Genomic DNA, 23,207 nt, shown 5'->3' with positions numbered 1-23,207 from the left:
TTCCAGTGACCTGGAGCCTTCAGCCCTGGGAGGGACTGACTGCCCCAGGCCAAGGGAGTCTGACTCTGCTGAGGGATAACCAGGACTGTGTGTCTGTGACAGGGTCTGTTCCATGGAGAGGAGGCAGGGGATTGAACTGTCTCTTTGCTGCCTGCATGGCCCTCCGTGCTGGTGACTTTATTTTTCATCCGAATACCTGCCTGGGCACCCATAAAGGCCTCTGCCCAGGTCATTTGGCATGATGGCTTCTAGAAAACATCCCTGTGGTCACTGTCCCTGCCTGGTCACAGCTGAGCTGGTGACACTGAAAACTTGAGTTTCCCTTCACACCCCTCCTGTACCTGCAGGTCCCCGCGCTCTCACTCGGGGCTTTATTCTCCTCCCTGCTTTCCCCTCATTTGCCCGGCTCCTGGAGAGCGCTGGGAAGTGATCACTGTGTAGGCTCTGCTGATTTAACCCAAAGCCGGGGTCCGGCGGGGGCGAGGGCAGGCCGGGGGACCCGGCAAAGCGCTGGGCAGTGCCCTTCGGCGCTGTTAATGACCAGGAGTGAAACGCCGCAGCCAGCACGGACAGCCCGCCCTCGTCCCGCAGCTGGAGCTCCCACAAGGACAGAGCAATCCTGGAGAGACAGCCCAGAGGGAGAGGAACCAGCAGGGGCTGTCACCCGGCGGGATGCTGACCCCGAGCTGTGCCACTGCTGCACGGGCAGCAGCTCACCCGTGAACTCTGTGTGGCATCCCTGTTGGCAGAACCCTTCCTACAGCAGGGACGACCCCTGGGCTCATCGCATCCCGCTTACAACTCCAGAGCCTCCGAGGAACTGATGGCAAAAGCCCTTGGATGAGTCTCTTCTGCTGGCAGTGAATGAAACAGGATTTGTGCTGGTGGTGATAAGAGGCTGCAAGTTGGACCCATCTGATCCTCACGGCAATTTGGAGAGGCTGCTGCTGACACGGCAGAACAAGTCCTGCAATATCCTTCATGTCCCAGCACACAAAATGGGTGAGAAAAAGCATTTTTAAAAATGACTGGGCGAAGTCTGCCACTGTGATGCCATCCTATCTCAAGCCCAGGGTCCCCCTCTGGCCTCTCTGGAGTCACATGTACTGCAAAAACGCTCTGTTCTGAACTCAGGCTGGGTCATGACTCATGTCTTGGGCTGTAAAAATGCATTTCATTGTGTCAGCACGGAAAGTGGCCGTGGGCAGCTCTCTGGCAGCAGTGAGGCTGGCTGGGGCAGGCTGTTCAAGAATTACACCCCCTGGGGCCCAAATTCCATCTCATATTTTGCTACAGCACACAAAAAAAGGTTGAGGGGAAGGAAAGACTGGACGGGAAAAGTTTTAACTTAAAAATCCTGGTATGACTTTATCCAGTGGCTTGTCTGGCCACAAATCCATCTATTTTGGTGCAAGTATGGAGTGCAAAGCCTGGACCTGCCACCTGGAAATGTGACCTCATGAGTCTCCTGCAGCCTGTAGGGTTTGCTTCATATCCAGGAGAGACATGTCTCTGGTGGTGGCATCCTGCCTGAGGGAAAAGGGCAACTGAACCCTCTGGATGTCTCTGCCTGGCTGTGTTAAACAGTGTCCATGGCTTTCCTCTGGGTCTTCCCCCAACCAAAACTATTTGCAGGTACTTGTAATATAAAAAATTCACTAAAAACTGACTTACCTGTTGAGGGCCAGCACTGTGAGGCTTCACAGCAATGGCACCTTGTGGCTTAATTTTGATTTTGAACTTAAATGTCCAGTTACATCTCTGGGTATGTTTAGCACCAGTCAGGTAATTTCATTTGTGACCAAATTTGGGACACGTTGCCACAACTGAGCTACTGGAGAAGCCTGAAAGCTTTGAGGAGAGGAGCCTGGTGGCTTCCAGATGGGCACGTGGCAGATCTGGGCACAAACCCACACACTAGTTCCTGAAGAAAATCTGAATCCCTTAAAGGAAGGGGTTTAACCAGAAGGGATCAATTCCATGGAGTGCAGTTGTCCTGTTGCTGCTGTGGTTCAGGACAGCGATGCTGTGGCACTGGGACAGGAGCTCTGTGCTCATTAACCCCGGGGCACTAATGAAGCCCAGGAGCAGCTGCAAACAGCCAGCTGAAGGATTCCTGCTGCCTCCCACCAACGCTGCCCACGATTCATCAATTACCTATCTGCTTAGTCCTTTTCTTCATTCTTTTACAATCTAAATAGCACATTTTATAGTTGCTGCTAAGTGATGTGATCAACATCAATTACCTACTAAAAGAGAATCAAGTCTTGATTTAAAATTAAGTGCTGCATTTTCCCATGTTCTTTATATGTAGCCAACAGAATAATTGCAGTGACATAAAAACTAATTACACAACTCCACAATTAGCCCTCCCTCCTAGTGCTGTGATTGTCTTTAAAGTATACTGATGAAAAATTACTCCCAGTCCCAAATTACTCTCTCACACCCATCTTCTCTAATACCTTTGGAAAGAGCCCTCCACCTCATCAGACCAAAGAAAGGAGCTAGAGATGTAGAAGGTAATACATGCAGAGTACATTTTGTTATGGTTTTGATGTGGGAGTGGTTTCAGATGTGGGATTTGGTTGGGACTGCCCAGGGATGCAATGCAGCAGGGCTCCTCTCTGGATGGACTCAGCATCTCAGTGAGGCTTCCCAAATTGCCTCGTGGCTGGTGTGCCAGGACCCTGAGATGAGCAGGGAGAAAATCCTCTTCCCAGTGCCCCAGCTGACATTTGGCTTTTGGGCTGTACGCAGGGACCAGTCCTGTCTGGCTGCTAGCCTTGGGCTGGGTGTGTGGAGCCCAAAAGGAGGAGGCTGGAGCACAGCTGTGCTCTCACCCATCCAAAGCCAGGAGTTACACTGAGGCAGCAATCGTGTAGCTGCCTGAGAAACCATAAACCCCAACAAAAATCATAAATATCAATAAAGCTCTGCTGCACTCCTGACAGGCTTTGAGGGATTTGATTCCAGATTATGTTTTTGAGATGTTTACAACCAACCTGGAAAGACTGAAAATATTCAATTACTGGCAAGGAGAACTGAGATTTGCCTATAGTCAGTCTCTTGCCTCCAGGATTTCTGTGAGTGCCAGCAGTGAAACACAGCACAGGTGAGAAGAGCCATGGGGACAGTGGCCCAGGGACAGGTCCCCCTGATATCACTGAGCATCTTTCACTGGATAATTAAGGATTGCAGGTTTAATTTTGGGGCTGGCAGGTTATTTTTGGCTGCTGTGCACTGGATCCCATGGCCTGTTCCTCAGCCACAGCCCAGCCCTTGCCAGGGAGGGTTGCACAGCTCGTGGCTGTCAATTTTTCATCATTTCTGCAATGCCATCACTCAGTCGCAGTTGGGCGTGGGGAATGCTTTGGCATGATTATAATCAGCAGAGTGCTTTGAGTGAACGAGGTGAGGGGACCAGTGAGCTCCCTGTGCCTTCTCTGACTTTCTCACCTCATTTCAGCATCAGCAAGGGGTGCTAAGGCTGAGAATTTACACCCTTGTATTTACCTGAAACCACATTACCTTCCTCAAAACCTGTGAAAAATAGAGGGGGTGGTGAAGTAGCCTGTGGCAGGGATGATTTGATGTGTAAGGCCAGCATCTGGTCATTGTGAATATTCCCTCCTGATCCCCAGCAACCTTCCCAGATATCCTCACCTTGTCACCAGCCCAGAGCACTGAGTGCCACCTCCAGGCCTTCCTTGGGCATCTCCAGGGTCTGGAACTCCAACACCTCCCTGGGCAACCCCTGCCAAGGCCTGACCACCCTTTCCATGGAGAAATTCTTCCAGAAGTCCACCCTAACACAATGTCCCCCAGCCAGGACAGGCCCCCCAGGACGGGGCCACTGCCCGCGACCCGGGACACGCCGTTCCCGCACACAGGGAGGCTCCTGCCCGCCCAGAGCATCCCCGGCTTCTGCGGCCGGACCCGGGACAAGGCTCAGACTCGGCCCGGCCCGGGACAAGGCTCAGGCTCGGCCCGGTGAACGCAGCCCCGGACACGGCTCAGCCCGGCCCGGGACACGGCTCAGGCTCAGCCCGGTGAACGCAGCCCCGGACACGGCTCAGCCCGGCCCGGGTCAAGGCTCAGGCTCGGCCCGGGTCAAGGCTCAGGCTCAGCCCGGGACAAGGCTCAGGCTCAGGCCCGGCCCGGGTCAAGGCTCAGGCTCGGCCCGGTGAACGCAGCCCCGGACATGGCTCAGCCCGGCCCGGGTCAAGGCTCAGCCCGGCCCGGGTCAAGGCTCAGGCTCAGCCCGGGTGAAGGCTCAGGCTCGGCCCGGTGAACGCAGCCCCGGACACGGCTCAGCCCGGCCCGGGTCAAGGCTCAGGCTCGGCCCGGTGAACGCAGGCCCGGACACGGCGGGGACGGGGCAGCGCTGCCGCCGCCTGACGGGCCAAGGGGCGGGGCCAAGGCCGGGGGCGGGGCCAAGGCCGGGGGCGGGGCCAAGGCCGGCGGGGCCGGGCCGGGCCGGGTCATGGGGTGTGGCCAGGCTTGGGGGCCGTGCTGACCGAGTAGGGTGGGGCTAAGGGCAGCGCTGGGGCAAAGCCGGCGCTGATTGGCTGGATGCGGGCCGGGGGCGGGGCGGCTGGGGCCGGGCGGAGCGTGCGCAGTGCGGAGCGGTGAGTGGCCGTGGGGGGGTTGTGGTGGGAGGTGTTGCTGGCGGCCCGTGAGGGCCGGGCCGTAACTCCGGATGGGGGCCCCGGAACCGGGACACGGAACCGGGACACAGCCCCGGTCCTGGCCCCGTGGGCGCCGGCCGCTGCTTCACCTGCGCTGGCCTGGCGCGAGCGGAGCCGGCCGTGAGGCCTTGCCGGGGTGGGGGCCGCCCGCCGCCCTGGTTCCCGTCAGAGCGGCCGTGGCCGTTCGGGACGGCGGGTGTGCGGCCCCGGGGGCTCGGGCAGGGCTGGCAGGCTGCGGCTGCGGCTGCGGTGTTCCTGCAGGGACCGCGGGCCTGTGACGGGCACCTAGGCACACAGTGGGGACAGGACAGGGATCCCTTACACTCTGAGGGGTTTTAAACATAAACATTTACACGTAAGTTTCCTCCACCGGACACAGTTTGGATCCTGCCTGGAGCACGAGGCTGGGCTGTGTTGACCTCCGGCCTGCTGTGTGCCCAGGGTGCTGTGAAATAAAAACGTGCTGGAACCACTGGAGTAGCTCTGGGATATTAATATTAAAATGGATGTTTCTTGAGGGTGTACGCTCTGTAACATGAGGTCTGAATTTTGAAACGGTTTTAGTTGTTTTGGTACAAGCCTGCATATGGCTCTCTGGCTGGAGAACTGGTAAAACTGCTTTGCACAAGGCCAGGAAGAGAACGTTGAGCAAATGGGATTTGGTATATAAACATGTTTGGAATGTTGCCTTAAAATGTTTAAGTTCGATGGTTGACTAACACTTGCCTTAGGAGCGATCTTTGACAGAGCTCTGACGCCACCCAACCTTCGGGAGGGCCTGGGTTTGCACCAAGTGTAGACACAATTTCTTAGGGCCAGGTTCGTTATTCTGCAGTGTTTTTCTGCTGGAAGTAACCCAGTCCAAGTGCGGTGCAGAGGCAGAGCTGCCTGCACCCGTGCTGCTCGGTTTGCCTGCCAAAGGAGGATAATCTGCAGAGGCATTTCTGTGGTGGAGCTGTCTGTGGAAGAGGCTGCTCCGTGCACAGCCCCGCAGGAACCTTTTAAGTGCAGATAAGTCTCTAGAGGATGTTAGAAGACGATGACACACCCTGTCATTTACCGAACGTGCTGCCGCAGTGTTCCTGCTCCCTGTGATCGTTTGATTTAATTTGTTCTCTGGGAGTAGCATTGTTAAGGGATGGACTTCTAATCTCTCTTTTCTTTCCCCCAGCCCTGCTTTAAAATGGGCCAGTCTGGTCCGCTTTGTTTTTCAGCAGCCTCTAGGGCATTTCTGTGGTGGAATTATTCAAAAGACTGTCCCAGAAACTTCAGTGTAGGAGTCCAGCTACCAGAGGTGAGAGGGCAGCGTTGTGAGTTCCTGGAGGCTGCTGTCTGTGTGACCATGTATTTACTAAATTTGAAGGGATATGAATACGATCCTCTGAGAGAAATCAGCTGGAAACAATTGTGGTGAACTGTCAGAACAGCCTCTGAACCCACAGTGTTGTCCCTGTGTCCCGAAACAGCACAAGAGCAGGGCTGGTGCTACTGCCACCACCTTCTTCATTTTTACAGCAGAGAATTCCTTTAGCCTGAGCAATAAAACACCTGGAAAACTTCAGCACCTCCAAACCTGTTTCTGCTTCTGCTTGGGTTGGGCAGGTGGGGTTGAAAGCAAAGCAGTCATAACTTGAGAGTTTGTGAGGCAGTGGATTATTGGGATAAATTTAGGGATAATAGTCAGCCTTTCTGTGTGCTAATCCTCTATGCTACTGACTCTCTCCGTGGCTTTTAGAACCCACCTCAGCTCTTACACTCAGCGTTCTCCTCTGAGAAATAACGCTCCACTCGGGCTCCTGAGGGAGGTGAATCAGCTTTAATTAAGATTTGTCGAGGGCTTTGTTGATAAGTTCTCAATAGCTGCTTGCTATTTTTTATGAACACACAGATATTCTTAGCACCTGAAGTGGGAAGTGACACAGTGCTGGGGATCTCTGGGAAGCAGCCCTGCAAAGGGAGACGGCGCCTGCTTACCAAGGCTTTGTCAAATCCATTCTGGCTGTGGTTCACGAGGCAGCTCAGCAAAACCCCAAATCCCTCTGAATCTTTGGGAAATCTGAAATGTTCCTGAGAGCTAAGCCCTGCTTTTGTCTGAGATTTGTAGCTTTTGCCCCCTTGCTGGATTTGTCCCGAGCTGCTGGTTGGGTTTGGTGCAGCTGTGTTCTGGTGGCACCAGCTGTTGTTGCCTGTTTTGTGACACCTTGTGGCAATGACTTCAATGGCTTTCAACAAGTGTCCCCTCAAATTAAGGTGTCTGAGGTAGGCAGGGCTGGGTGATGGCCCTTGTGGGCTTCAGGCAGTCACAGAGGTCAGTGGGGCTGTGTGGGATGGGAGAGGAGGAGGAGAGCTGGGAAGCCATGCCCTTCCCCAGGGCAGCATCCCATTCCCTGCTGGCTTCTCTGCTGCAGCAGTGAGGTGGTAAATGCAGCTGGATGAGCTGCTTCTGTGAGGGATGACGAAGGCATGAACAGAAATGGTCATGGTGGTGCTGAGTCTGTGGTGTGCGTGGGTGCTCCTCAGCAGGATGAGGAGCTCTATTGTATTTTGGGGAAGAGAAAGCTGTTCATTTAGCTTTTCCACTGCTGTAGGAGGAGTCAGATGGAGGATGCTAAAATAAAATATAGGGCTGAAACAGCCTCCTTGTGTGTGACCCTGTCCTGAGCCAGGTGAGCGATACTCATCTCCAGGACAGTGGTGGATGGTACTGCAGATCTGGGCAGAGCCCAGTTCCCTCTGGGCCTCGATGGAATCCCAGTCTCAGAGAGCCTGACAGCTCACCTAACTTGCCCTTGCAGCACACGGAGCAGCCAGTTTGTCTCTTGCCTTCATAGACCAGGGAGCCCCTGGGTGGTTGTCCTTGGAAGTAAACTCTTAAAATCTGAGAGCTGGTACCGGCCCTGGAGGGAGCAGCGATGGAGAAACCCCTCCACAGCTGCTGTGGGACAGCTTGTTTTGTCCTGCTGGTGGCTCTGCTGGCTGCCCAGACCCTCTGGTGTGTCTGTGACTCAGAGGTGATACCCAGCATGGAGCCCAGAATTGGGTGTTTTATGTTCCTGGGTCACAGAGGGATGTTCTTTGGAGCCGTGGTGTCACAGCACTGGCACATTTAGTTTGGTCCCCAGTTTTCCCCAGGTTCCCTCTGTCTGGAGAACTTTGCCCTGAACTCTGTTTCTGTGCTTGATCTCTGTTTGTGCTGTTTCCAAAGGCGCTTCTTTGCATTGTTTCCCTTGCTTTTCTTTCTATTGATTCGTGGGTGTTTGGGGAACTTTTCTTCAGTTTATCAATTCCAATCATGACCTCCAGAGTGCTTCCAGCTCTTAACTCCTGGGCATCCTTTCAGGTTTTATAAAAGTGCTTTCTCTTTCGTTGTTCAAACCATTAATGGAAAGGATGAACAGAGGCAGACCTGGGCTGAGCTCCCAGGGCCCATACACAAGGATTTCACCTGTGGTGACAGGGAATTGCTGATAGCTACCCCTCAAGTGCGTGGGGTTGGGTTGCTTTGATTGGTCTTTTTTGTCATAGCTAGTAATGAGCACTGGGCCTCATTAAGGTGAGCTCGCCCAGACCCAGCTCCTCTGGCGTTTGAAAGCATCAGCTGGATAGAGTGCAAAGCTGCTTTGTGCTGGTCAGAGGTGTGATGGGCAGGTCTCTGCAGTGGGGGATTGAGCTCTCCTTCTGAAGGCTTAGGTGATTTTTAAGAGCTTTCATGAACTTCGTTTATCTGGGGCTTCTTGCTGACACTTGCTAGGACTGGCACAGCTCCGAGGAGGTCTCAGCCCTGCTTCCCACTCAGAGCTGCCTCAGCAGTGGGCTGTGCGTGGGGGAAATTCTGTCCCTCTCCTGCTCCCCTTTGTTTCTCCATCGGTGTCTCCTCAGTGAGAGTTGGGCTTGTCTGTCTGTGCCTAAGGCAGCAAAAATACATTTTTCTCCTCAAGCAATTCCAAATTCTTTGTGTGGTTGCTCTTCTCTGGAAAAGATAAAACTACTTGCTCGGAAGAAGTTAATGATACTCATTTTTACTCCTAAATAGTGTGTCATGGTGGGAGTGGTTGCAGGATACCTTGCTGCATCAGGGCTCTGCTGTTACCTCAGTGCCAGTTGCTTAAGGAAGAGGAGTTCCTTGAGCTGAAAATAGATTTCACTGAAGCAAACGTCACTGCCCAAGCGGGACCAGCTCTACCTTGCCTGAATTATGTGAGTACTGAGCTGCTGGGCTCAGCTGCCTCAAGTTTAAGAATTGGTCCTTTTCTGAAGTGCTCTTCCACCCGTTATTCCATCTTCCTTTGCACTTGGGTGTAACTGTGGGATGAAATTTGGGCCCCACTGAATTTAAGGACGACATAGGATTCCTCTGTGGAGTTCATGTCTTCCTCTTGTCCACGCTAGTAACTTGTGGTACCCAGCTGTTCAGTCCAGCTGTGCTTCAGGAACACTATCAACAGGATGCAGACACTGTGACCTCTTTGTTCCCCTGTATTGGTCCATGGCTGATGGTCGAGTCATAGAATCATGGAATATTCTGAGTTGGAAGGCACCCAGGAGCATCACTGAGTTCAACTTGGTGGGTGCCCTGACCTAATTTCAGTTCCAGAGGAGAAAATTCAGTCTTCCTAAAACATTCCTGTGTCTTCTGTTGGATTCTTCCATACTTTTCTCCAGGGGGCTGTGTGCTGTAGTTAAATATGGATGGAAAGGTTGTGTTCCACTCTGGATTACAGCTGAATCTCAGTGGTGGATAAATTGCATCCCAAGCCTAGTTTGCAAAGCCCTTTGGGCTTCATGGGCTGCAGGAAGCTGTATTTTATTCTAGATGCGTGTTTGCTGATAATTCCATAGGATTTGCAGACAGCAGGCTGTAAGAGCCCTGATTATACTGGTTCCCTGTGCAGTCAGACTCTGCCCAAATAATTCAAGTGCCTGCTGCAGAGAGAGGGAAAGGAAGATGGAAGGATGGTTTAGAAATCTCTGGAGTAGATGGGAAGAAGGTGCATATGTTGATCTGAAGGAGATACCAGGCCACAATATGCCTTTAAACATTAAATAAAAGTCAGGATTTTTTTAATGGTTGCCTGCTTTAAGCCCAAATAATTCCTTTAACGAGAGGTTTTAAAGATTTAACTTAATTTTAGAATTTTTATTTCAACCTTACTTCCATAAAATTAACTTTTTGAATGCAGGATGCTTTAATGTCTTCCGTGTTGGTGCTCATTTGCAAGAAATCTCTGCACATTTATTTCTTATGTACCGGTTAAATCTATCAGCCAACAGATGTCAAGTGTAGCAAAAATGCTATAATAATATTATGGTCTAATAATAGTTCTAATGATTCTAATTACCTGGTGCAGCTTTAGAGAGAGGCAGATTCAGAAATGAGTGCAAAGGAGGTGTTTAACCTTGAACTGCAGAAGCAGGGCACTTCCAGAGGTGCCTGTGCTGTGCTCCCTCCTCCCTACAGGGCATCCCATTCCCTTTATTTCCTCCAGCAAACTGGGAGCAGCACTCTGGGGTGTTTTAAGGGTTCAGACCTCATTCTGGCTGTGTTCAGAGTGCTGGTGAGCTGAGGGTGAGCACGTTTCCTGCAATACCTGGGAGTGTGAAGCCTGCTCATTTTTAACCTCTGTCTGCCCTGCTCTTGGCGTGCTCCAGCTGATTGTGGCACTCTGGCATTGCTCCCGCCTCGGGAAGGCTGCGGAGCCTCAGCCATCTCCACCCTCTATCCAGGCAGCTTGAGCTGCTTTTTAGTGTCAGGGGAGGCTTTGCCACAGCCCAGCAAGCACAAAGCCAGAGTCTCCTGATGGGAGAGTGTTTGGGGGCGTGCAGGGGTGGCTGTGAGGTGTTGATCTGTACAGAGGCTTTGGTGTGAGGCTAGGAGAGCACTGGGCTGCTGCCTGAGTGCTGTCCTTGCCTTCCACAGGCTGGCCCCACAGAGCCTTGTCAGAGTCTCCTTCCCTGACTGCTCCGTGTGCCAGCTCTGTTACATCACTCCTTATGCCCTTTTACCACCGTATTTTTCCTTTAGGAAGGATCCTGGGCTGCGTTTGCTGTATTTCTGTGTTTTTTGCCTGATGTTGCTGAGTGCTGTTAGTGCCTTGGGGTGCCAGTGCTCGTTGTTGCTGTGGTGTAATGGATCCCCTCGTGCCACAGCTGCTCATTTTAATCCTGTGACATGCAGGGGTGAGGAGTCCCTGGTTCACAGAGCAGCAGCTCTGTTTCCACAGAGGAGCCTCTGCGTGGGCTGCAAGTTGACAGCTTTCAATGATTATATGCTGAACCTTCTTCCTATAAATAATTGATTCATAGGCTGATGAAAACTACAGGAGCCTGTCTCTCAGTTGCTGCTCCCTGGCATGGATAGTAGCTGGAAATCTACTGTTTTCCTATAAAATGGATCCAGAGGTGCTCTTGCAAGGTTTTCTTTATTTCTAGCCTGCTCGTAGCTGACATGCTCTGCTTCTTGGGAAAGCCCTGCTGCCAACACCTGCGGCACATCTTGTCCCAGGGCTCCTGCTGATGGGAGCCACCTTCAGCCTCTCCCTTTGGGGAGGTTCAGCCTTCCCCTTGGGGAGGTTTGCCTTCTTGCTGGAGTCAGTGTGTGTGTGTGTTGGTGCATCACCATGGAGATGAGGCCACAGGAGCTGCAGGGCGCAGCCTTTTCCAGGCTCACGTGAAGAGGGGTGCAGTAACAGGCTCCTCTTATTTAAATGATTTCTTAGAGTAAATAAATCGTCAAGGAACACTTGGCACGGGCCCAGGTGCTATTAAGGAGCAGGTCTCTTGAAGCCAGAGCTGTGAGGCTCATGCAGTATTCACTTGTTTTGCTGCATTCCACACTGGGCATTGCCGCTGTGCCCAGCGCTGACTCACTGACCCACTTGTGCTTTTACTTACCCCGAGATAACAAAGCTCCTATTGCTTTTCTCCCGTGGCTTTTCCCTGTGTATGTATTTCTCATCTTGCCACAGCAGCACCTTCCTGCATCCCTTTCCTTGGCCACGGAGTGTCCAGGCTCTGAGTGCTTCGAATGGTTATGAGGCTTCGCTTCCCATGGCTGCTGCTGCATTGGCTGGGCTTGCAAAGGTTCTGGAGAGTGTGTGGCTGCAGTGAGCTCTCCCTCGTGCAGAATCACACATCTGGGTTGAGAGATTGTGCCAGCAGTCCCCAAAACCCTCATCCTGACGTTCTTGGTGGGCTGGGGACACTGCCCTTTCCTGGCCCTGGCACACTCTTTTCCTTGTCTAGTTTCTGGTACACAGAACCCTCCCAACAAGGTCTGGAAGAGCCCTGTGGCACTTCTCTGCTTCATTGCCTCCACATCTCATTCCAGACTTCATCTGTAAACATCTCTTTGCCCTTGCTAAAAACACTCTCTCTTAATTTCTCTCTGCAGGAGTATTATTTAATTTGTAACAGTTTTAGGACATTATTTGAAAAATCCGATATGAAGCTGTATTTCATTTACTGTAATGATCCTCTAATGCAGGCATATTTCAGAGGCAGGAGATGCAGTACTGAGGGGTTTAATTAAATTTTGTTTTTCAAGTAAGCATCAATAGACAGACAATAACAAATGGTGGACAATATGCATACAGAACAAAGTGTCTTCATTTTCTTTTTCAAGACTGTGGAACTGAAAATGTATAGTCCTTAAAATGGACTTGGCCTGTTCACAACTGCTGCTTTAGTGTAGTTAACTCACTTCAGGAGGACTTCCTTTTTCTTACTCTGCCTTAATTAATTTTCTTGCTCTCTTCCTGCCCACAAAATAAACTGCTACACTGTGGAAAAGTTCCAGCAGGAGCTGTGGGTGATCTAAGTGCTTCTGCAAGTTCTGGGCATAGTTTTGAATACTGTGTTGGTACCTCCAGATGGGCCCTGCTGAGGGTGACAGAACAGAAGGGCTGGGTGTGAGGTTCTTGTCTCTGGGAACTGGACATGGCATGTGCCAGCCTTGGAAAGGGAGGGGAAAATGGTGTTGATGCCATGGTTGTACTTAAATCAGGAATCAGCAAGTGGCTCTGGAGTGCATTTTGTTCCTTTTCTCCCAGCCAGCGTGGGGTAATCAAGTACAGAGTGTATGTGGGGAAGCTCGGGAAGAGTGTTCCACGTCAGCAGGAGGCTTCTGGGAACCATTCTGGTACTCACAGCGTGGCACTTGGACATGTGTTCCTGGGTAAAGAAATTTGTTAGTGGTGATGTAAATGGGCTCCTTTGTTCAGATTTGAGGGGCAGGGTGAGATGGGGTGGCTGAGGCAGATTTGGTTTTCTCCAGGTGTCTGGAGAATTTGAGGAACAGAACCAGAGTTTGCTGAGGAGCCTGATGTAGTGTGACTCCCTTTGCACTCCAGCCCTTTGATTCTCTCTGAAGTCTCTCAAAGGCAGAGAGCTGAAAAAACCATGAATTTTTCAGAAGAGTCATCTCCATTCAGAGATATGAGTTCAAGCCATGTCTTTGGTTGATGCCTAAAGCTTTGCCTGCTTAACGTGCCTTCAAAGGCTGAGGGCAAGGGCTGTGCCTGGAGCTGGCCCTGCTTCCTCCACTGAGCTGGGCTGGATCACAGGCCAGAGAGCTGCTGGATGGAAACTGGAGTATGCAAAGGCTGGGAATCTGTGGGAACCTGACTCCTGATGTCTGTGCAGCTGTAAGTGCCTGACAAGCATCACTAAATGACAGACTGCAGGCTGTAACCTCCTCCTCCTCCCCGGGATCTCAGTGTAACACTTCCCTCGTTCCAGGCACAGCCCGTGTTTGCTCCTTGCTGGAAGCAACGCCGTGATCCTTTACAGCTCTCCTGGTGCCTGGGCTGGCTGAGTGGTGTGTTCTGAGCTGGGTGAGAGGCTCCTGGGACAATGGATGGGGTCCTGTGCTCTGTGCCAGTTCCTGTGGCTGGAGAGGAGTCCTGCTACAGATAAAAGGGGTCTAAATATAACTTGTCATCAGGCACTGGATGCTCTTTAAATAAACTGGAAAAGCCCCACACAGCCGAGGTTTATACTGGCCCTGCTAATGCCAGGAGAGTGTCCCATGCCTGATTCCTTGTTCTTCCCTTGTTCCTTGCTTTAGGCTGCCAGATTTCCCATTTGCTCCTTTCTTTTTGTTCGTAGACAGTGTTGAGGTTCTGCTGCTGGGGTTTGGGGCAGGAAGTTGCTTTCTGGTGACTTGATACAACAGCTCCAGCTTCTCCTGTCCTTCCTTTGTGTCTCCTGCCTTTCTCCCTGTGGCTGCTCTCACTTTGCCATAAACTAATCTCCATCCAGTTGGGAACCTCAGGCCTCTTGCAGACTCACTTTTATGGGCCATTATCCATCATCTGTAGAAGGAGAGGCTTTTCTGCCTGTTGCAGCACTCAGGTGGCTGCTCCCAGATGGAGCCCATGGAACATCTGGGGGCAGTGGCTGAGCCCTGGCCTGAGGGATGTGCCTGCAGCCCAGGGAGTGCTTGAGCCTGGTCTTCACAGGAGCAGATGAGTGATTTGAGATGCTCACAGTACTGCTGGCATGATTTATTCTTGCAGAAGTGCCCACAGCAGTTTCAGGGGTTTGCTCTGCCCAGCAGGATCACAGACAAGGACAAGCCTGGGCCCTGTGCTTTAGTGGCTCTTGCAGGACTGTGCAGCAAGTGGGACCTGTGAGGGGCCTCAGCGCAAGGCTGTGAGCCCAATGCATGGGAAGCTGCTATGGTGCTTGGGAATGAACCCCCAAAAAAGTCTCTAGGACTATTTAAAAGGAAAAATTAGTAATCTGTAATTCAGTTTTGAGGGAATTCTGGTAAGAGGCGAGGATGTGCTGGCTGGGAGGCAAGAAGCACTTGCTCAGACAAGTGATAATCCATTGCACCCTGTTCCAGACATTTGACAGATACCAGCCTTCCTCAGGCCTCCCTGGGATGAGCAAGGTCCTGTGCCGCTGGATGAGGAATGCGGAGTTTCAGGACTATGCAGAGTGATAATTTAAACACCAAATCCTCGTTCCTGATGGGAGCTGCTGGTGGCAGCCTGGTGTGGGGGTGCTGCACGGGAGCTGATGTCTCACTACAAGAAGTGTGCTGGGCTCCACAAGCACTTGGGGCTGACACCGGCCAGCTCGCTTTCTTGGATTTCTCCTTTGGAGTTTGGCAGCCGTCTGCTTCAGGGAGCACAGTGGCCTCATAAGAGTTTATTTGATCTGACACATGACAAATTGTTTCTGCTGGCGGCTACTTGAGGCGCAGTCTGTTCGCTGGCAGCCGTGCTCTGCCCGCGCTGGGAAGTGGAGGAAGGCAGGCCTGCCTCCTCCTCTCAGGAAACATCAGTGCAGGGAGTGTTGCTGTGACCCCCCTGCCGTCCCAGCCTCCCTTCTGCTGGTGGATAATGATGCTGTTGGCATGGATTATTGATGATGTTTGTGTGCTGGGTGTGTCTGCGGGTGCTTGTTGTGGTTCCCGTGGTGTGTTGGCTGTGGGGTAGAGGAGAACCTGTGTTCTGGAACCAGACCCAGTTGCCATTAAAAACGCTTTGTTAAGTTCCTTTTTTTAGGACACCCTTTTAGCTCTGCAATGAGGAGTAGAATATTACATTCCTCAGCAGAATAAAAAGTACCTGTCCCCTGTGAGATAGTGTAAATACATTTTATCTGTTCTATTACCTGCAGTTTTCAGAATATGTCCCCTAAGCATTTTAATCTTGTTTTCCAGAGTTGTCTCAGAGTGAGGAATTGCTCCTATTTGCAACTTTGGGAATGATTACTTGTTCATTAATTTCTTCCCTTTCCTGCTGTCCGTCTATTATTGCTTCCAAGAGAAAAAAATCCTCTCTGTAAATCTCTGTCCCAACAGGGCTCAGTGGCTGATTAGACAGAGAGTTATGTGTGCTGGGAACGTGTTCCTGGGAGCTCATCCTGGAGCCAGGGATGGAGCCCTGGGTGCTGCTGTTGTACCCTTGGGCACACAGAGCTCACCAGGTGATGCCTTTTCCTTGCTCTTAAAATAAAAGAGCCAGACATGGTTAAGGGATAAAGGGTTTTATCTCAATATTTAATAAGGATCTTTATGGTGCAACACTTTGCCAAGGTGGAATGCACCGACATGTACACATGTGGTAGATCACATACACAATTTTATAGACCTTGCAAATTGGCATATTTAACAAAGATGCCTCAATGAGAGGCTTGAATGAATAGCATGATATCTTCCTATTTTGAAATGTTCCTCTCTAGATGGGCTTAATTTTAGTTTACAGGTTGTATTTTAGAGGGGACCTTGGTTTCTCAAGATAGCATAGAGCTTTAGGATGTTTGGTTTTCTGACCTAACAGAATGCTGGGTTTATGCTGAGTTATCAAACTTAAGGAATTACAAGTATGCGTGTTAAGGGCACTGAGAATACATAAAAGGTACGTAAAAGAAAAGGCAAAAAAAAGTCCTCATGGCATCACAGGTACCCGGGCTGGCTCTCTGCTCCTTGTCCTGGGATGAACAAGCCCAGCAGGCAGCACATCCCAGGAACACCTGGGCACACCTGGAGCACACCTGGAGCATGGTGGCGAGGCAGGAGCTGGATCCAGGGCAGCTCCAGCACCCGAGCAGGGCTTTGCTCCTGCTGTGCTTTGCCTGGAGTGCCGGGGCTGTTACGAAACAGAGACAAGACGGGACAATGCAGAGCAGTTCCTGCTGCCACGCTTTTGTCCAGCAGCTAAAAGCTGGTTCAGAGGGTTTTGTGGAAGCCTTGTTTGCTTTGGTCTTTTTTTGCTCTTTCTTTAAGTACAGACTTAAAAGAGCTGGAGACTGGAGGCCACTGTAATTATTATTTCTTCCTGAATAGCACAATAAATGTACCGTTTGTTCCATAAATGACAGGGTCCTTGCCTTGGAAAACATGCAGCTTGTTCCCACTGCTGCTCCCTTTGACATGTGAGGAACTGCCCCTGCCTGCCTCTGGGTGCGTGGAGATTTCTCACTCCCTCATTGGGGTCAGTGCCAAAACTTGTCTTGACATGTGACGTGTGTGGTCATTGGAAGTCACTGTGGAGGCTGTCACTGAAACAGCCTGGATTCACAGAGCAGCTTCATTTAGATGGCAGCTGATGGAGGAGCTCTGCAGAATAGCTGGGGATAAAACCTGTGTGCAGGAGGGGACAGCTGAGGCCTGTGGTCATTGTGGCAGAAGCTCAGACGTGCACAGACGTGGTCTTGCAGACCTGTGGTGGATGTGCCATGTCCCCACCTGCTGTGGCACCACTGACATGCACAGGCAGCTGTTCAGGATGTTCTGGTGTCTCAGAGCAGAGAGGAAGGTGCTGCAGGTGCATCTTTGATCGGAGCTGAGGGGGTGTGTGGGAGCAGCCTGCTGCTCACTCTGCCAGCAGATTTTGAGCTCTTGGCTTTGCCAATCACAGCGAACAGCAAGACGTGGAGAGTCAAAGTCCCTGTGTCCTTTGGCTGCTGCTTGGGTGCTGGCAGAGCCAGCAGGTGCAGTGACAGCCAGGACTGTCAAAGGAAGAACCCTCTGTGGACCAGTGTTGCTCAACTATTGTGATATGCCAGTCCATGGAATGGTTCTTTATAGGGTGTCTCACCAAAAGGATTTTCCTTTTGAGTGTCTGGATCTTCTGCTGTTGTTCTGAGCTCCAGATGAGAAACAGTGCATTGACTGAAAGGTACTGAGGTTACAGAGTAATTGTCCCTTGGAAGAGAAAATTGTGGAGGAAACCCACTCAGTTCTAGCCACATCTCTGTTCTCCTCCTTGCTCAGTTCAGGTTTGGGAGTGCTGTGGCCGAGGGGCAACACAGCTGTGAGGAGCAGGGAGCCTGGTCATGGAGCCCAGGAGGGACCTGTGGACTGGGAGCTTTGCTACCTCTTTAATTCTCTCTCCCTGACCTGTCAGTTCAGATATCCACAGGGCAGCAGTGTTCCTGGGAGAGGAGCCCGCCGTGGTGGCTGCCAGTGGCACACGCGGGGTCCCGCGGCGGCGCAGGCATTCACAGGAAAGCTGTTTCATAACCTCTGCTGGGATTCCTGAGACGTTCAGAGACAGGTCCTCCACTTAGTCAACGTTTTATAAGGATTTAAGGCTGAGGAGCTCTTTGAAGCACCGATGCAGCTTGTTCTGCCATGACAAGGTGGAGATGAACGCTGGCGTGACTTCCATTCCCCAAGGAAAATGCTTCACGGATCACAAGCTGTGGCTCTGCTGCTGTTTGAAGAGACCAGAGGAGTCTCAGATCCAGGCACTCAGGGCCACATCAAAGCCTCCCCCTCTGAAGCTGAGGTGCTGGGGAGCACCAGCTCCATGTCCTTCGTGTTTGGGCAGAAGGAAAGAAGGTCCCTGAACCAGGAGTCGCTTGGGGGATCAAAGCTCTGCTTAGCAGGGGCTGATGAGGCAAAAAGCCAGGATGGCAGCAGGAAGGACACAAACCCTGCAGAAGATCTCGGCCATCTGATAACAGACCTCCAGAGCAGAGGGAGACCTTCTGCTCTGCTGGGGGAGTGGGGCCAGCATCTCACCCCTGAGGAGGCAGACCTGCGGTGTCCTGGGCTTGACTGGAGCCATTCTGATGTGCCCAAGGGACAGTTTAATTAAAAAGAATGCTGCACCATCACATTTCAACTGTTTTCTCCATACGTTGCTGCAGGTAACATCTAAAATAGCCCTAAAAGGCAACAAGCCATTCCCACATAGTAGGGGTGGCAGAAGAAGAACAGGAGAGGGAAGGAATTATGTTCTCTTTCAGCTTTCTGTGTCTGTGCATTTGCTTCTGTATTTGCAGCCCTTGGGGCTTGTTGTAATTTAAATTTCTTTAGGAAAAACCCTGCTGAAGGAATGCTGCCTGCAGTGGCTGGCTGTTTGGCTTTGGCTTTGTCCTGGGGAAATTCTGATGGTTGGGGAGCAGAGTTACTTTTCAGTCTTGGTGGGAAATGCCTGGATAGAGAAAGGAATGGCAACCACCACAAGAGTCACTTCTGGATGATGGGATTGGTAGTCTCTCAGCTCTCTCTTCGTGCTCATTCCTTGTCCCAGGGCTTATTTAATTGCTTAACAAAGGCATTCTCTGCAACCACTTTGAAAGGACCACTGCAGGGAGGGAAAAAAGCAAACTTGCATCAAGCCTTTCATGCAAGCACAGGAAGACATTGCTGCTGATCTCAATGGAAGCAGCCTTGGTTGTAACCACGGTGTCTGTGTTGGGAATGGAGCAGCTGAGCCCCAGTGTGGGGATTGATGTGTCTGGATTGATGCACTGGGGACAAAGCCAGGACTGGTTCTGAGGCAACCTGTGTGGCAGCAGGTTGTGTTCCTCCCCGGAGAGGTCCTTATTCCCCTTCAGGGGAGGGTTTGAGATTGGCTTGTTAGGGCTTTATTTGAGGTTTTGGTGCCAGTCTGGCAGCTCCTGAGTGGGTCTGACCCACGAGGTGGATCTCAGTGGCCTCTACCTTTTCAGCTGGGGGCTTGCCACAAAACTAGAAGCATGTGGGAGCCGAGCCAGGGCAGGACATGCAGCCAGGCATCCCATGCAATCAGTCCACTGGCTGCTAAGCCATGTCATTCCTGGCCACATATCCAGAGCACCCAGAGTGTGAGCCCCACATTTGCTGCCCGTGTGCCATCCTGCTGCTCCCTATTCCCCTGGTTGTCACAGGAGTCAGAGCTGTCACCACCACCTGGCACTCTGTGGAGAGGTGAGAAAATGCATTTTTCATAAAGCTCACAGCTCACGGTTCCAGGTGGATCGATAGGGCAGCTGGAACAGTCCTTTGCGTGCCCACTTTGGGGCACCTCTGTGCCAGGTGCTCTGCAGGCAGTGGCAAGGGGCTCCTTGGCTTGGCAGTCCCCATGGGAAGCCTCCAGGCTGAGCTGAGAGTGGCAGGGAGGCTCCTGGCTGGGACAGGCTGAGATACAGCTGTGGGGAGGGATGGTTGTACTGGGCAGGCAGCATGGTGCGGGTGCTGCTGTGGGAGTTGTGTGCTGGATCCGTCACTGCTGGATTTCCGTAACACTGAGCAGGAATTCTGCATAGTTTCTTAACCTCTTAATTGAGTTTCTTTATAGGGAAGCCGGCATCTGACAGGGGAAGGAGGTTGTTATTGCCTGTGAGAGCCATGGGTGAACAGCAGGAACTTGGAAAATACAAAAAGCTATTTCCAGAGAGGCTGCGAATAAGCCAGTTAAATCTTTGGCAATTCGTGGGCCCAGCTGCAGTGGGACATCAGGGTTCTCTGGGACCTTGTTAGTGCAGCTTGTGCTTTCTTTTCTGTTAGATTCTCCAAGCTTGGCAGAGCAGAAGGGATAAAAACACGCTGAATGCTGGCAGACTCCTGGGACAGTGTGAGGCAAGGTGTCACCTTGCAAATAGGAGCTGATGGAAAGGATAGATCTAAGTGGGGGCAGAAAACATCACTTATTGTATGTGCTGTGCATGGGAAATTGCAGCAAGGAGTGGGAGAAGGGAATAGGTATGAGCAGGAGGAGAGGTGTTTTCAGCTGGGGTTTGGGCTGGTGGGGAGGTGAGGAGGAAGGGGAAAGCTGAGGTGGCTGAGGTCAGGCAGCGTGACAGCTTTCAGGAAGATGTTTGTCCTGAAGGTCCCTGTGCATCTCTCATCTCCGGGCAAGTCCTAAAATCCTAAATTGGTGCCAATCAGCACCAGCGCTCTGGTGTGGGCTCAAAGGTCCCTGCCAACCCCAGAGCTCTGAGAAGCGAGAGTGTCATGTGGTGTGCAGAGCCCTGCGAGAGCAGCTGCCAGAAATTCAGATAGATGCACTGCTTATAAATAATAAATGATAAATTCAGCCTCTGATCTCTGAGGCACGCTCCGCTTCTGCACGCTCCGCGCTGGCAGAGAAGATCCCCCATCCTGGACTCAGCAGTCTCTCTCTGCTGTGGAGGGTCTGAGGGATGCTGGTGGAATTGGGGTCGTGCTGAGCCACGGCAGAGCGTGGCCCCTTGTGCCACCAGCACTAATGAGCGTGGCCCCTTGTGCCACCAGCACTAATGAGCTGTGGGGAGGGCAAGGACAGCCTGGCTCAGGCCTCAAACCACCGAAGCACAAAGCTGTGCTCCTGCCCTCTGGAGAGCAGCGTTTTGTGTGAATGCAGCTTGCTGAATGAATTAATTAAGTCAATTTAAAAGACAGACTAAATGATGCTTAGTGTTAAACTGTGTGAGTTGTATAAACAGCGGGGTCAGGGTTGCTGTGGCCGGGTGGAAGGGGCCATTCTGGCTTTATCCAAGTGATGCACAGCAGCCCCCTCCTCTGCTCTTGGGGGAGCTGTGGCAGTGCTGGTGAAGCTGCTGGTGCCAAGAGCTGCTCCCGCCGTGCCTGGGCACTGCTGGGCTGTCTCCTGCTGGATCCATCCCTGTGCTGCTCCAGGCACCTGGCAATGCTCTCAGAGCTGTGTTGTGTGGTGTCATGGCCAAGCTGCTGCTCCAGGGGCTGATGTGAGCTGATGGCTGCACAGGTAGCCTGGAGGGGTTATTAATATTTACTGTTATTATTTGTTAGCAGTGGTTACAAAGGTTGCACGAGTACTCAGTAGATGCCAAGCTCTGTAAACACATGTTTGTGCCACGGTTATCCTTCCCCTCCCACCCTGTGCCCATGTCACAATTCCCTCCTGTGGGCTGGTTCCAGTTTTGAGTGGGGTGTCTGCTGCAGGTGGGAGCAGGACCTGCCCTTTGTGCTCAGCCGGGTCCAGCCAGCCCAGTTTGTTCCTGCCAACCTCAAAGCGTGGCTTCCTTCATATGTGGGTTCTCCGTAGGCAGCAAGAAGGTGTTCCCACAACTTTTCCCTTTGTGTGGGAGTGTTTTTAACACACCACAGCAGAGTCCTAGTAGGAGTAAATGATGAGAAGCAAGCAAGAAGAATAAATGTTTTTCTAAAGCAATTTCATAAGCAACATCGATGGAATAGTCTGTATGGCAGCTACACCCTCTGCAGTGAGATCCTGGAGGTGTGAGAGTGCTGGCAAACTGCTGCTCCTGTCTGGGGCTTCGTGCCCAGGTGGGACCCTCTGGCAGGGCTGGGGGCTCTCACTGTAGTGGGCTCCTGTGTGGGACTGGGAATAGCCACTGGAGCCACGGGGGTGCTTTCCTGAGGACACATACCTGGAGGAGCAGAGCTGCTGGGATCACCCCAGGCATTGTCCACAGGTGGTGGTATGTGCAGGATGTCCTGCTTGAAAGCACAGGACTGTGCAGACTCAGCTAGTGACTGGGGAGGGGCATTAGTCTGTGGCTTCCCAATAATCCTCTCTTTGGCCATCAGCTGTTCCCTGTCCTAAGCACAGGCTGAATTTCAGCTCCAAACCTCTTTCTCCTGTTGGTGTAGCTGTACAGTCATTGAGCAGGAGGCACAGCTGGCCACAAGGTGCTCCTAAGGTGTCTGTAGCATACCAGCAAATATGAGTGCTCCTCACAGACTTCGGGGCCCTCTCCCTCAGAGGAGGAAAATTGCAGGTCAGGTCAGCTGAATTTCCTTCTCTTTCTCCATGGCACTGCACTTCACTTGGCCTGTCACGCTGGCCTCGGCCGTGGATGTCACCCATTAAAAGGACATTGTGTGTGAAGGGGATCTCTGCTCGCTGTGATTGCACTCTGTGTCCTGAGAGCCTCTCCAGTCCCACAGCCCCTTGCTGGCTGGAGATCACTCCCTGAGCTGCTGTTGCCCAGGAAACTTCTCCTTCAGCCGCAGAGGCTGTGAGTGCCGGCGGGTCTTTGTGCCATGGGTCAGCTTGGGCCATGTTCCTCGAGGTTTCCCATCTCTGCCCTGCACTCATGGAGGTACCGCTGTCAGTGGTTTGTGCAGGGAGGCACACGACGTGCTGCTGGCGCTCCCACAGCCAGGTCAGTGAGGGATGGCTGGATGGAAACCTGGCCTGAGTCAGTTCATCTGCAGGCAGTTTTGCACTGCAGTACCGATCCTGCTCCCTCATGGTCCCTCCTGCTCATCCCTAGATGACAACAAGGATTAGCTTATTGTTACTGTTTATTTTTAGAGATAATTGCTATTTTTGAATCAACACTGGCGTGGCAGCAGGACCAGGACAGTGCCCGTTCCCTGAGCTGGCACTGCTGAGGGACTTCTAATCTTGTGTCCAGTTCTGAGCTCTCATGGCCAGCAAAGGGCTGTGGAGTGTGTCCAGGGAAGGAATGGAGCTGGAGAGTCAGTGCTGTGAGGAGCAGCTGGGAAAGGGGCTCAGCCTGCAGAAAGGGAGGCTCAGGGGGGACCTTCTCCAGGACAGTGGAGCCAGGTTGGAGTCAGGCTCTGCTCCAAGGGAACAAGGAAAAAGACAAGAGGGAATGGCCTACAAGCTGCGCCAAGGAAGGATCAAGTTGGACATCAGCAGGAATTTCTCCATGGAAAGGGTAGTCAAGGGCTGCCCAGGGAGGTTTGGAGTGCCCATCCCTGGAGGTGTCTAAGGAATACCTGGAGGTGGCACTCAGTGCTCTGGGCTGGGGACAAGGTGGGGATGGGGCACAGCTGGGACTCCATGGTCTTGGAAGTTTCTTCCAACCTCAATGATTCAGTCATTCTGCTTCCAGCTGGCT

General features: G+C 52.1%; 1 protein-coding gene across 3 annotated transcripts in view; it reads left to right on the top strand.

The window, feature by feature from the left end:
* Window positions 1-4,575: 4,575 nt before the first annotated feature.
* Window positions 4,576-23,207, top strand: part of SIL1 (SIL1 nucleotide exchange factor) — a 93,565-nt gene continuing 74,933 nt past the window's right edge. For 2 of the 3 annotated variants that reach the window (XM_066328875.1, XM_066328873.1), the window contains exon 1: window positions 4,576-4,628. The gene's annotated coding sequence lies outside the window, so the exon portion shown is untranslated. Of the gene's footprint in view, window positions 4,629-5,902; window positions 5,983-23,207 lie in introns of all 3 variants that reach the window. The other variant, XM_066328874.1, reaches the window with a different exon arrangement.

This window comes from Sylvia atricapilla, chromosome 14 (genome assembly GCF_009819655.1).
Source record: "Sylvia atricapilla isolate bSylAtr1 chromosome 14, bSylAtr1.pri, whole genome shotgun sequence".
NCBI classification, from domain to species: Eukaryota; Metazoa; Chordata; class Aves; order Passeriformes; family Sylviidae; genus Sylvia; species Sylvia atricapilla.
Note: the sequence above shows the minus strand (reverse complement) of the source record. Positions and strands in the feature narration are given on the sequence as shown.